This window comes from Phascolarctos cinereus, unplaced genomic scaffold (assembly GCF_003287225.1).
Source record: "Phascolarctos cinereus isolate Bilbo 61053 unplaced genomic scaffold, phaCin_HiC Scaffold_4;HRSCAF=312, whole genome shotgun sequence".
Taxonomy (NCBI): Eukaryota; Metazoa; Chordata; class Mammalia; order Diprotodontia; family Phascolarctidae; genus Phascolarctos; species Phascolarctos cinereus.
Genome location: NW_027555847.1, coordinates 425894870 through 425907581, shown reverse-complemented (window position 1 = coordinate 425907581; position 12712 = coordinate 425894870).

The following is a 12712-nucleotide window of genomic DNA, read 5'->3' as shown; positions in this document are numbered from 1 at the left end:
ATAAGCAGTTGGGAATGAGAATCTGAATATCAGGAGACAATTTAGGGAATAAATAAATTTGGAAATCATTTGCATATAGGTGATAGTTGAAGCCATAGGAGTGAATAATATTTACCATGGAGAAATCATAAAAAAAAAAATATTGACTAGATCCTTGGAAACACCTTGCAAAATACATCTAAAAGGGGCAGGAAGAAGAAAAGAAGCCAGAACAGAAGAAAGACAGAATAGTTTAGAAAAGAACAAAACTATGATCTTGTAATATCACAGAATCCAAGAGAAGAGATAAGCAGAGTAGTGTCGAATTTTACAAGTAAATCAAGGAGAATGAGAGGTCATTGAATTTAGCAATGAGGAAGTCAGAGGTGATCTTTTAGATAGTATTCTCTATAGAGCACTGGGAAGGTTATTGGTGGATGGTGAGGAAATAGGTGCATTGATTGTCTATACAAATAGGAGAAGAGAGATAGAATGGTAGCATTATGCAGTACATGCACAAAGGGGGCAAAAGACTAGAAGGATTAGGAAGACCTGAATGAATGTTTGTTAACATATAGGCATGAAGGAATAGAAAGGAAACAAATTATGGCCATGACAATTGCTGGTGTTAGACAAAGTTTTGCAATTTAGAATATATTTGAAATATGTGATCTTATTTTATCCTCAAAAAACTGTGAAGGTTTCTAAATATTGTCATTCTTGTTTCAAAGATGAGACAATTTTAACTCAAAGAGCTTAAATGACTTGTCCAAGTCATAGCACATTAGCAAATGACAAAACTCCAATTCAAACCATTCAATCTCCTTCCCTCTGGGTATTTGCCAAGACTCTGTCATGGGCCCTCTTTTTTTTTTCTCTCTCTATACTTTTTCCCTCACTGACCTCATCAGTCTTCACGGGTTTAATAAATAACCTCCATCCAGAGGAAAGTGATCTATCTCAGATCTTTATTTCTAGTTCAGGTCTCCCCAAGATTCAGTCCCACATCACCAACAGCAAAGACCCAGTTGCATAATGGAGCATAAATTTACAGTAAAGACATATACCACAAGGAAGGCAACAATAGAAAATCCCATATACAATACTCAAAGTATCCTAGAGAATTCTGCAAACAATTGAGTGATTTCTTTGTAGCACCATGGCAAGTTTATCTCTCTTGATTAGTTTGATTTTTAAACTTCAATTTAATTTTGTTTTTGTTAAAATACTTTATATCACCATAATTTCTTCCTTCTCCTTCCAGAGAACAATTTAACAAGCAGTATTTTAAAAAGCAGGCAAAAATCAATATAATCTATCAATAAATTTTAAAATTCTGAAAATGTGCAATACACAATATTTGTGGACTTGTAAACATACACTTTTCATATTTTTATTTTTTTTCTATTTGCATAATTGTATTCATTGTGTATACTATTTTGTTGATTCTGCTTGCTTTACTCTGCATCAGTTCATATGGCTCTTATCTTTTCCCCACTAATCTATTGTGGAATGGTAGATATTCTGTTAACCATATATCTTAGATGTCAAGCCCTTAGTTATACAGTTTTTTTTTCCATTTACTATTTCCCTTCTTATTCTAAGTATAATTTTGTGTGTGGATGGGCAGAAGCCTTTCATTTTCATGTAATCAAAGTATCTTCTATAATTGCCTCTATTCTTTCTTTATTTAAGAATAGACTGCCTACCCATAACTATGAGAGGCATGTCACCTCTTTCTCTTCTAATATCATGATATTTAATATTAAAGCCACATGTCAACTTAGAATATATTGTAGTCTAAGCTTGAATTCTACTAGACTCCTTTCCAGATTTCTAAGGAAGTTTCATCAAATGGAAATTTTTTTTTCTAATGAAATTTATGTTTTCCAGTCAACTGAACCCTGGCTTATTGACTTCCATTGTTTCTGATTCTTCATTATCTAATCTGTTTCTTTAATATAGCTTTCTATTTTTAACCAATGTCAAAAATGATTTTGATGACTGTACCTTTATAATATAGTTTACAATTTGGAAGTTCTATTCCCTCTTTGTCCCTAGCCTTGACTTTTTTCAAAATTTCCTTTGGTATAGTATGAAAAGTATAAATTAACCTTCGTGGTACTGTCATTTTTTTTTATATGTACACGGACCAGCCATTAGCACCAATATTCCTCCAGTTAATTAAAGTATCTTTTTTTTTTATTTTGAGCATGTTGCAATTGAATCTAGACAAGTGTTTTGTAGACTAACCTTCCAATATTCTCTTTCTATTATTGCTTGAATTGTTAATATACAGAAATACTGTTGTGAAATATTAACTGTTTCATTTAAGTATCATTGATGAGCCTTTATGATTTTTTCAGAAAGCTATCATGTTGTTAGCAAAGTGGGTTTCTTTTGCTCATTTCTTGACCTGTCTTTATATGTTTAATTTCTTTCTCTTTTCTTGTTGCCATTGTTAGCATTTTCAAAATTATATAAATTAATAGTGGTGAGACTGGGCATCCTTGCTTTACTCCCACATTTCTTAGAAAATGTTTCTATTGTATCCCCTTCCCCTATGCTATTTACTTTTGGTTTTTGATAGAGACCACTTTATATTTTAAGAATGCCTTCTATGCCTACATTTGGAAATTTTTTTTTAACGTGAAAGAACATTGTGCTTTGTCAAAAACATTTTCCCTCAATCTGTTGAGATAATCATGTTGTTTGGGATGTTTTCATTTTAATATGATTAATTATACTGATGTTTTCCTAATGTTGAACCAACCTTGAATTACTCATATAAATTCAATTTGGTCATGATGAATGATTTATTGGATGAATCACTATAGTCTGATAAGAGTTTATTTAAAGTTTTTGAACTAATATTCATTATTAATTTTGATCTACAGTGCTTTAGCATTCCCTGGTTTAAGTATGTTTGTAACATAATAGGAATAGGATGGGATACTTTCTCAATTTTTGAGAATAATTTGTGTAGTGTTGACACTAATCATTTCTTTAAAAGTCTGATGGAATGCTTCTTTGAATCTTTTGGAAGTAATTGTTCCCCATCTCCATCCCCTTTTAGTAGATCCTTGACAATTCTAGTGCTTTTTTTGAGATTGGGTTATTTAAGATCATTTTATCACCTTCTGTCAGTTTGAATATTTTATATGATTGAAGGTACTCTTCTGTTTCTTTAGTGTTCTCAATTTTGGTAGCATAATACTATGTATATTAACTCTGATAACTTTTTTAAAAAGAGGGAATAAGGGTAAAGTGACTTGCCCAGGGTCACACAGTGAGTAAGTGTTTGAAGTTGGATTTGAATTCAGGTCCTCCTGACTCCAGGGCCAGGGCTTGATCCACTGGGCCACCTAGATGCCCCTGGATAATTTTTTTTTTGATTTGTTTGTTATTCCACCTTCATTTACCATTTTGTTGATTTATTTCTTTCTGCCTCTTCATATTAACTAAAGTTTGTTATTCTATTAGAATTTTTCCAGATATACTCTTTAATATTATTAGCTATTTTGATGTGTTTTTCTAATTTCCAGTTTCTCTATTTCTCCTGTCGTTTTAATAGCTCCCATTTTGTGCTTATTTTAGGATTGTTCATTTGTTTATTTGTTAGCTTTCTAATTTTTAAATGCATATTTATTTTTAAATCATTTCTTTTGCTAGTTTGTTAAGGAATGTAGTTAGAAATATGATTTCTCCCCTAAGGATTATTTTAGATTCATCCCCAGAAATTTTGATTTTTTTATCATTATAATTTTCCTCTACAGAGTTATTAATTGCTTCCATGATTTGTTCTTTGACTCATTTATTATATAGGATTTATTGTTGTCTCCATTTAAGACTTGTCTTTTCTTTGTGCTCCCTAAATGGATTATCCTTTTTATTATGTTATGGTCTCTAAAGGATGTATTTACTATTTCTATCTTTTTAACCCTTATTTGTGATATCTCTTTGCCCTAATGCATGGTAAGTACAAAGTTAAAGTGAATGTGTAGAGGATACTCAGATAGTGGTGGGAGTTCAGGAAGTTTCAGAGGAAAGTAGTTTATCATTATGTTGTTAAAATTAGATGATACAGATTAAGAAATCAGTAGGTTTGGAGCTTCACTGAAGTGTCCCTAATAGTGGAAAGGGAAGAGTATAGCTGAGAAGGTAGAATTTTAATCAGCCTTGACTTACCAATTATAGCTTTCATTAGATTGAATGTTATTGACCTGGGAAAGTATCCTTTTCAACAGGAGCAAAGGATGGCAACTGTGAAGTTTATAGACTTGATATTTTTCCTTTGCTAGTTATATGACAGAGAAGCAGCATGACATAGTGAATCTGGAGCTGATTTCAAGTCCTAACTCTGACAGTTACTAGCAGAAAGAAAATGTGCAAGTCACTTAACCTCCCCTGCTTCTGACAATACTTTAATATTTAAAATTATATACAAGTTGTTGATCTGAGTATCCATAGTTTTCTACTCTGTTGAAATTGTAAGAACCAGTTACTGTCCACCTCTCAAAAAACAAACACTCTGGAGTGCCTTGTAGGTGCTCAATAAATATTTGAGAAATCAATCAAAACAAAGATTTCTAACTCTCAAAATTTGACAATTTAGGGCATGCCCTTAATTATCCAACTTTCCTTTTGAGAAATGGTCAACATGTACTATACTTCATTAGAATGACACTCTATGATACAAAATATACAACTTTATTGTTTTCAAGGTTTTCAACCGACTTAGCAGTTAAAAAGTGCTAGCAATGCAAGGATACATCAAAAGTTACATATTTAGCATTGTTGTTGTGTAGGGTATACATAAAGAAAATTCATCAAAAGAATAGTCCAAGATATAAAATGATTCTGTATATAAACTTAAATTCACACAATCCAGACATGATTACACTCAGTCTATATTTTTACTAACATGGAAAATATATGTAGTTCTTATCTTAACAATTATCCTTATATTATAAGGAGGGGAGGGGAGTAATATGCCAAGAATAAAGACTTTTCATGAACCTTTCTAGGATTTTATGACATGGAAAGCTATATGGATCTGTTGCGTATAAGATAATTAGCTCTCTCAAGAAATATAACAAACTATCTCTTTTAATATGATATGTAATATTTTTAAAAAATATTTTAAACAATTATAAATTTGAAAATTTTAATTTAAATTAAAAGAAAATGTTAAATAATTTTAAACTATTGCTTTAACACTTACCATAACAGTAATATCAAGAAAGTCATGTAAGGCTACCTTTGCCTAAGAACAGGCTAGTTTTTCCTCAAGAACTAACTGGGTTGACTTTCAGGTCAACAAGACAGAGAACTAGATATTTTCTTCAGTCTCCATGGACTTTCCAAACTCTACAAGTAGAAATTGATTTACACAAGTAAAAAAGTAATTTTAGCTATCTCTAGGGTCCAGGACACCAAGAAGCCACATGTGGTAACAATTCAGTAAACTAACAGCTATCCCCCATTGCCCTCACTCAGCATCCCCTCCCTACCACCTACCATATTCAAGCATTACAACTCCCTGTTCCCATGAGATTCCATCGGAACACTCTCATTCCCTCCCCTTTGATCCCAGTCCTCCCAGTGCCTCAGAAAGTCAAGAGCTTGATCAGTAATAACAACAACAAAGTACAATGCTCTGTGGCCAAAACAAAATTCAGTCAGATAACAGAGAAACAGAGGGAACTGGGACAAGGCATGTATATGTCATCTTATGGCATTACATCGACTTAAAAGAAAAAGCCACACATTCAGCTGGTGCCACTTTTGTCTTCCCAGAGGTCACTTGACACAGAACCTGAGTTTGATCACCACAAATGGCTTAGTATAGGAGGAGGTTGAGAGAGCTTTGCAGTCCAGAAAACAAATATGAGAAATCACATTCTAAGCATGGTGTGGTTCACCATTTGAGCCATGGTATCCATCCTTTGTTGACCAAAGCACAGAAGCTAAGAAGGTCTTTGACTGGCATTCCTTCTCTGGGTATAGGAATCATCTCAATACAAGTAATATTTCTGGGACCAGACTCTTCTCACTCCAAACAACTACTATACCATATATGCATGTGTCTATACTCTCACAAGTGCGTGCATGCATGTGTTTGTGTGTGTGTGTGTGTGTGTGTTAAAGGGGCATGGTGACCAGGGGGTAGAAATCCTTAACAACTAAATTTCTTTTCCATCTCTTCTTATAGGCATCGCACATATCAGTCACTTGTGATAGTTATCTCCTGGGCCTTTTTGTCTCCCCTTCAATAACCACAAATAGTGCAGAAATGTCTTCAACATTCTAGGAGGTATTCTTGTCAAGCAGGAGCAATAAGACCCCCTGCTAGCAACTACCTGATGGATACCATATCACTCTTTTTACAGCCCAGCTGGTTTCTCTGATGACCCAGGGGGAAAATAAATTAGACTCATCAGGGTTATTTATCTTTTCTCCAGCTTGAAATGCATATTCTTCTATATCTCTGACCTATACCACACTAAATATTTCCAACTTCTTATTGGAAGAGCAAAATTATGAAAAAAATCATGAAAAAATTAGGGGGAAAATTATGAAATAAATGGAGGCAATAGTGAAATTCCCCTCCCTTTATCTCTTTGATATAATGTATGAGAATAATAAGAGCTAACATGTATGGCGGCTTTAAAGTCTGCAAAGCACTTTACATACAGTAATTCATTTGAAGAATATCCACCTTAGTGTATACAGTCATGGAGAACTATAGACCTTCATCTCAACTGAGCCCAGTAAGTAAAATACCAATGATAACCCCATATGAACTGAATAATCTCAACCGAGTTCTGAAAAAGAACTATACCCTGCTGGGAATGTGATGTGTTTGCTTCCTTAAAGTGAAAGGGGAAAAAAAAGTACTTCTTGGGAGAATCTTGGTAACTGTCCTGACTACCACAAGTATAAACCAGAATGTGCGTGTTCAAAAGATAGCATGTCAAAGGGAATGATTTCAAAACCATTTTGAACTGAATGTTCCCATTCCAAATAAAGCATTAAAAATGACACTCAATCTGCAATATTATCACTACAAACATTAAAAACTGATGCTCTGCTTAATTCACATTTGGAATAGAAGCATTATGTAATGAATCCTATCCAAGTTTCATTTTAAAAATAAAATTTAGATAAGTTGTATACATCACAAGTTAAATGTTTATATAGTACAACTCATCAGATTGTAACATCTTGAATCCCACGTGGTATCACATATAAAAATCACATCTTTTTTTAGTCTGTCATGCATTCTTGCCAAACAACAAAATGAACCTAGAAAATAACTTCAAGTTTAAAGATACGTAATCCTAAATAGAATATGTAAATAATTTAAATGGATTTATGAAAAGAAGTACAGAGTGTGATATTTTATTTATTTTTTTTATGTTTAAACTCCATTGAGTTTTTTTTTTTCAATTCTCATGGCAGGTATAAAGCTACAACAAGGCCTAAAATAAATTTGAACAGAGAAAGGAGGTCATTATTAAGACACTGAGTAAAAAATAAAATCCTGATTTAATGAAAAAGTAAAAGAATAGAATCTGCAAACTCTAGGTCAATAAGCTTTATTTTGATTCCTAGCAACATTGTAAAACATATAATTAAAGAGGTGGTTAATGAACATCTAGAAAAGGAAGAAGTGATCAAAAAGAACCAATATCATCAAAAGCAGATCATTCTAAAGTAATTTCATTTTTCCCCTGATACTTTTATTAAATTGGTTGATGGGAAGTTATATATTTATATGTTTTACTAAAGGATTCAATAAACTCTCCTACTATCTGCATGGGAAAAGATAGTAAGATGTGATATAGACAGTAATACTTCTAGATTAATTTGGAGTCACTTGAATGGTTGGCCCTGAAGAGGAGTCATTAATACCAACTTAAAAGAAGGTCTCCTTCAGAGCGCTACAGGTGTCTGTTCTTGACCCTGTGATGTTTACTGTATTGTCATTCAATAATTTGGATTAAGGAAGAGGTGGCACCCTTAACACATTTGTAGATGAAACAAAGATAAGAGGGACAGCTACCAGGTTGATTAAAAGCCAGAATCCAAAAATGATTTGACAGGATAGAATTTTGAAATGAATCTCTGTAAAGAAAGAAGGGGGAAAAAAACCAACATTTATTAAGTACTGCAATATGCTAGGCACTTTGCTAAGTAGCGTATATCATTAATGTTTACAGCATTCCTGGGAGATAGATGTTATAATTATTTCTGCTTTATAGTTGATGAAATTGAGGCAGAGTTTAAGAACCTTGCCCAGAGTCACATAGCTGGTAAAAACCAGATTTGAATTTAGGTCTTTCTGACTCTAGGCCCAGTTCTCTATCAGTTCTCATTTAGCTGACTAGATAGTAGGACTTCATCAGCTGACTAGATAGTAGGACTTCATCAGTTTCTCAGCCCCACTACACAAAGAATGATCCAGGGAGGTTCAGACCCCTGAGTCACCCAGTCAAATTAAGGCCCGTTGTTGTTGTTGTTTGTCCTTCATTCTTGAAGAGGACCATAGCATCAAGAAGGTGAAGCCATGACTTACAAGTGAATTGGATTTTTGTGAGGGAGGGCTGTACAAAGTCAGCAACCTCACTCTGTCCTCCAGAGACATCTGGGTCCAGTGGCGAGATATAAATCAGGACAATCAGGAGATGGCCCTGGATGCCGTAGGAGACCATGGCCTTTTTAAGTGAAGATATTTCCCAGGTCTCAGTTTGACTGAGGCAAATCCCATTCAGTGATTAAGGCTAGATGAGAAGTGAGACAGAGAATGGCCTTTTTTATCTAGTTTTAAAAAATCAGTCTGGGAGAGGAAGACCCTCAGGATTTCTGACTGAAACAAAAACAATTGGTATTTACACTCACTCTGAGCCATCTTAGTCCAAATAATTCCCAAGTGAGGCTTAGCCTGGGACCTACTGTTGGCCAATCAATGAGAGTCAGAGTGACTTGGCTTTAAAGCATGGTCTTTAAGAAAGAAATTTAGCCCACAAACCCCAAGATATATTGTGAAGTTTCAGCAATAAAGCATTCCCATTCCTTTGGGCAAAGCACCACCTATGTGGACAGAGGGAAAGGAGGGAGAAGGAAGAGAAGGAAGAGAAGGAAGGAAGGAAGGCCCATAGCAATAGTGAAAAGCCCTTTTTCCCACAGAAGGGGAGTTTGAATATCAATTAGACACCAATTCCCCTATTATCCTCCTACCCTCATCATAATTCAGGTCCAGGATGCCTGCTCCCTCTCCATGTCTTGTTCTATTTGACCCAGATAAGAGCCCTATAAAAAAACCCATTGGCTAATTCTGGTTTACCTCATTCCTCCCAAGGCCTCAATGGACCTGCTTCCATTTTCTCTGACTGGCTTCCTTATTATGGGTATTTCTCCTCAATATAATACCTTGTCTCCTTTTCTCCCTGCTGGCTGTGTCTGGTTGTGTTCCATGCTTCCTTATATTATGACTTGAGATCCTGTACCTCACTCAAACTGAATAAAAACAACCTGACAAGAGGAAAATTAATATTTAAAATGTCTTTCATTCAGATTCCAGAAATTTATTTTATAATTAAAGAAGGCAGGATAAAGTTTAAATGATAATTTTGTATGAAAAAGTTCTTGGGGTCAGATTAGTGAATTGTAAACTTAGTAGGAGGCAACAGTGAGGTATGTTAAAAAAAACCCTTCAATATTGGCTTCAATCAGAAAGCAACTGGGCCTTAAGAGAAGTGTTGCTTTGAAAAATAAGGAAATGATTGACCATGCAAATGTACTACACCCTAGTCAGACCACATTTTCATTATTGTATTGAATTCTAGGCACCACATTTTAGAAATGGTATTGATAAACTGAATATCCACAAGAGATAGTGTATAATAGAAGATAGAGAATTGACTATGGAGTACGAAGAACCAAGTTCAAAACCTGGTTGTGATAGATGCTGATTGTAAAGCCCTAGTCAACTCACTTGGAAACTATGAGGTTCAATTCATTATTTATAAAATGATGAGGTGGCACTAGACTGCCTCTATTAAACCTTCAAGCTTTAAATCTATTATCTTCTGACTTTAAGTTGACCAGGATGATGATTAAAGGCTCTAAATTCATCCCATGAGAAAAATAATTGAAAGAAGTGGGAATGTTTAAGCCAGAAAACAGAATACTCAAGTGGAGAGGGTATATGATACATGATACATGTGTTTAGATATTTGAAGGATTACCACATGGAAGAGTGACTATTTGTGTTCTGTTTGGCTTGGCTCCAGGAAGCAGGAATAGGAACAGTGGATCTAAGTTACAAAGAAACAAATATAAGTTTGATTTGTTAGAGGGAGGAAAAGATGCTTCATAATAATTGGAGTTATACAAAAGTGGAATGTGCTGTGTTGGTATGGTTAACAAGAAAAGGTTAGCGCTGATTATTTATAAAAATAATAGTTAATAATTATACCGTACTTTACAATTTGCAAAGTATTTTACATATGCGTCTCATTTGAATCTCATAACTACCCTGTGAGGTAGGTACTATTGTTATCTCTAATTTACAGATGGAAAAACTGAGATTGAGAGAGGCTAAGTCCCTTGCTCAGCATCACATAGCTAATAATTACTAGGCGGTATTGAAATTCAGGTACTCTTGACTCCAAGTCCAACATTATCCACTGTGCCTAGTTATGTTACAGACAAAATTTCTTTTTTGTTTGCTCTTACAAGTTGAATTATATGCCTCATTGTATTCTTTCTCATATAAATACTCAATAAGTGGGATTAGAGCAATTAGGACAAAAATAAACTTTAGTATAGATATAAAGTCTTTAATCCCTTTGTAAAAGACACAGAGTGAATTTTAAGTATGAAGAAATACAAGTTCAAAAACACAGAATGAGAAGATATACCATTTCGTGAATTTAAAACTGCAGGCCATTATTGTGTCTAAGCTGATTTGCTTGTTACTCTTTTAAGATTTAAGAATGTAAAACCAAAAAAAAAAACCAGAGAGAGAGAAATTATATAACTATTTAGATATGTGGTCTAATTGAATAAGGAATGTCAATTTTACAGGAGGAATTTAATTATTTATTACTTTTTAGGTGAAAGATGAGTCACTGACTGAGGCTCTGATTTAAACCATTGAAAGCCATAGGAAGCAGAGGCTGAGACTAGCAAGGATGGAAAGAAAAAATGTCTTGGGGGGGTTGGGTTTGAAGGAGACATTGAAAACTAACTTGGCACTGTTTGGAGAGATCAGCAGTGAAACCAATCAATTGACAGGAAGGCACTGACCAGCAATTTCTGACTGTGTAAATAAAGAATTGAAGTCTAACAGTTGCCCTTCAGGATTATCTAGAAACAAAGAGATATTACGCTTCTCATAAGTTTCTGTAGCACTTTGCTCACTCTCTCTGGTTTGAGAGGGAAAAAGAACAAAGGAGAGTGATGTTATACAGCTGCTTTATAGGAAGAGATGTTGAGATCTAATGGAATGGGCTACAATCCTTTTGAGTGAAGAGCTGGCTAAGTTCTCTTGTCTTATCTAGACAGTCAACTGGAACTTTCTTTTTTCCCCTGGGAACTCTGCTTGCTACAATTTTATTGCATAGCCCAGCATTGTGGCAAGTAAATAAGCACTAGTCAGGTCTATAGAGCTAAGAGAGAGCTAGCCTGATGAATTTTGATGGTCTCTGACTTAAAGCCAACCAAAATCCAAATTCAGTTATAACACTTTCTTAGTGCCCTTTTAAGAGTTTTTGGAAGTTGAAAGAGTATAGATGTTAAATTAGTTTGATAATCAAGTGAGGAAGAATGGATTTACCAAGATGGAAAGCAGGAAGGATGAGCAATAGAAGGTCAATAGAGAAATAGTTTTTTATGACATAAATGTTTCTGAATATAGCAATGATATTAGAGCCTGCAATACAGAGTTGTGAGTTTTCCCAAGCTGATGGATTTTCCTCCCTCATATGCTTCCTTGATAGATTACTGTATGTTTACCCACTTTCCACTACAGTACTTTGAGAAAGTATAGTTGATATTTATATATAATTGTGAAATATTTTTTCCTGCATTTCTTGTTATTATTTATTTTGCCTTGTTTCTAACTGGATAATTATGTTTAAGATCTAAACATGTCATCATTGTGAGTTACTAGTTTGAATAAATGCAAATGTATTGGGAGGGTCTCAAGAACTGAAGTGATAAATAGGAGAAGTGTATTTTTACTATAAGAAGTGTCTTTCCAGATTGTAGAGAGAATTTAGAATGCTGTGGTACTGGTAGACTTCCTCTAAGTACCTAGATAAATAGAAGCAAAAGACTGCAGAGAGTAAGCAGGTATGTGTACACCCGTGTGAGAAGTGCAGAGGACTCCATAGTGGGTCTTCCACCCTTGTACTGGTTTTTAGAATTACAGTGCTTCAGATGGCTGTTGTAATGGAGCTTTGTGCTGTGGTGGTATTATTTCCAACCAGATCACATGGATTCAAATATTATTTCTATGATTCTAAAATCTACTTATCCCTTCCTAACTTCTCTGCTGACATCCAATCTTATGTTTGCACTTTGGACTATTGGACATCTTGAATCCATGTCCAAAATTGAACTCATTATAACCCCCTTCCCCAAGCCCTCCCTTCTTCTTAACTGCCTTCTTATGACAGATGGTATAACCACCCTCAGAGTCACTCAGTCTCCTCTTTCTCAT